Source organism: Barbatula barbatula (assembly GCF_947034865.1).
Source record: "Barbatula barbatula genome assembly, chromosome: 18".
Lineage (NCBI taxonomy): Eukaryota > Metazoa > Chordata > Actinopteri > Cypriniformes > Nemacheilidae > Barbatula > Barbatula barbatula.
Window position 1 is genome coordinate 14062694 of NC_136781.1, and position 2444 is coordinate 14065137.

A 2444-nucleotide genomic window follows, 5' to 3' on the forward strand; every position below is an offset into this window, starting at 1 on the left:
AACAATTCTCCAGCCCTCATCCTTTCATTTCCAGTCCCAGACTGTTCATTGATCTGCCTGAATACAGACTCGCCTCATCAGTGATCCATCTCAATATGCCACCGACATCTCCGTCAAAAGTAAGTGCTGGTTACATTCATCTGAATACATGTTTAGATATGAAGTATTTAAGCTGGTTCATGGTGAGTGTTAGATTTAATCGACCTACATTAGTGACATATATAGAATGGCACTTTTTTGAAGTTTGCAAAGAATTAAATGTGCCATTTCATCACAATAATAGGCTTGTTTGAAAATTTGAAAGCTGTTTTTTGGCTGTTTATTATTTGCTGTTTTCCCCCATTGTGGGTTTTTTTGTAAAATAAAAGTATTTTTGTTTCTACCATCTGTGTCTAGGTTCTCTGTCAGTTTCTTTACAGTTTGTTTCTAACCACTGACAAGATATAGTTTCAACCACGGTACTTTGCGATGCTGTTTATGAATGTTCGCTGGAACGTTGAACTGTTCGCTGTGGCCATATGATGATAAATTTATTTTTGGGAAACCCCAGATTAGCACTTACTGTAATAGATGAATAAAGTCACTTCAGGTGACTTCTGTAATCTACATCAGTTTAATGTTATTTTACAGCATTTAACATTAACATTAAACTTTCAAAATGTGTGAAATTGAGCTTTTTCTTTAACTCGTAAGGACACTTTTGCTCTGCTTTAAATAGAAATATGTTCAGTGGAGACAGAAGGTGACATACAGCAGGCTACACCTGACATTTTGTCTTCTAATATCTTGTAAATCTCTATATACCCTTTAGGGTTCAACTATGTGGGTATTTATGCTGAGTTTCTGCACCTGTTAAGTAAATCTCACAGCCAGGTGTCAAGATACCTGAGGTTTCCGTGTGAATGGCTGCCCTAGCTTAAATGTGTCAACCCTCTGATATCCCCTGACTAAATTATGGTCTGTAACCATTTCCATGGTATTTAAGATTCACAGTGGCAGACACACAAGACTGTAGTGTGTCATCACACGCAGCGGGGATGGGTTTCAAGAACTGTCCTCCAAGATTTAAAGACTATCAGCTTTCAAAGAGGACAAATACTGTAGATAAAGCATTAACTACACATCTAATGTACATACATTCTTCTTTTTTGGCGTTCCAGTAATTGAAACAGAGATAAACAATATGGAACACACATCATAATTTCCAAGCTCATAAACAGGAACTGGCCAGAAAGACTTGAAGGCAGCATTACCGTGTGTTTGTAAGTCACACGGCTATAGGTTTGACATTTCATTTAGATTGTAATGGCAAAATAGAAACTGCTATAAACATTTCAGAGATTGTTCTGTTCGGTGTTAAACATATGACAATATTCAGAACTTGACAGAAAACGCCATGTCTTTCCTCACACATTGTCTTATTTTTTTCTTCGACTTGTTGCATATTAATGTGAAAACACTAATGGAACCTGAATCGGAGCTTGTTATGGCACGTTTTCTGCGGCAAGGTTCTTCCCAAACTATGATTGTAATCCACACGAGATCAATAAGAGCGATTGAGAAGTGTGCTGGCAGGGTTGTGAAACCTTTCACTATAACAACAGCATTCTAGTCTTGCCTGCACAGTATATCCGTCTGTCTCCCGTGGAAGCTGTCTGCCTTTTCCCCAGTGGCGTGTTTGCATTCATAGTAGCGAGTCACATACACCACTTCTATTATTTCCAAATCCAGCATGGGTGAAGAAGGAATTATGATCGACTTTCTTCTCATTTCTGTAAACATTGCTATAAAGCAGAAAGTCACGCTGCATGTCAGCTTAATTGTCCTGGGGTTTTTTGTCTTTGGGTTTGGCGTTTATGCTTCAGAGCAAGAATGGTTTGTTTTCCCCCAATGTAACTATTAGATGTTTTGGCTGTTGTTGAAATCACCTGGTGTATATGTGCTTTTCAGACCCGATTATTAAAACCCCACAAATCACACATATATTTAAAGGCCTGGCGCTTTAAAACACTGCTGGAGAAAAACAGAATGTGTGTGCAATTACGTTCCACATTAATATTGATGGATGCTTAAAAGGGCTCTGAGCAAATTCTGATTATTAGTTCTCATATAATAAGACCACATCTGAGTTTGCAGACTTTTATATTTTAGCAGCCCAGCAGAGTAAATAATGTGTGCTGTTGGACACAGCAAGGCTTATAAAAAAACATTGAAATGAATAACAAATGCTCTATTAATGAATAACAAATGCTCTATTAATATGTGCAGGTTTGGGGGGTGCTATTGGGTTAAGGAAAGCAGTAATTGGGGTATAGTCATTGGGGCGCCTCTAAAATTATACAGGGGGGCTACACCACCGCACATTGGAGTTCCATTGAAATGAGTTATTGCAGCAGGAGGTCGACACCTCCATGCATCAGAAAGAGGTATTGATTGAAACTAAA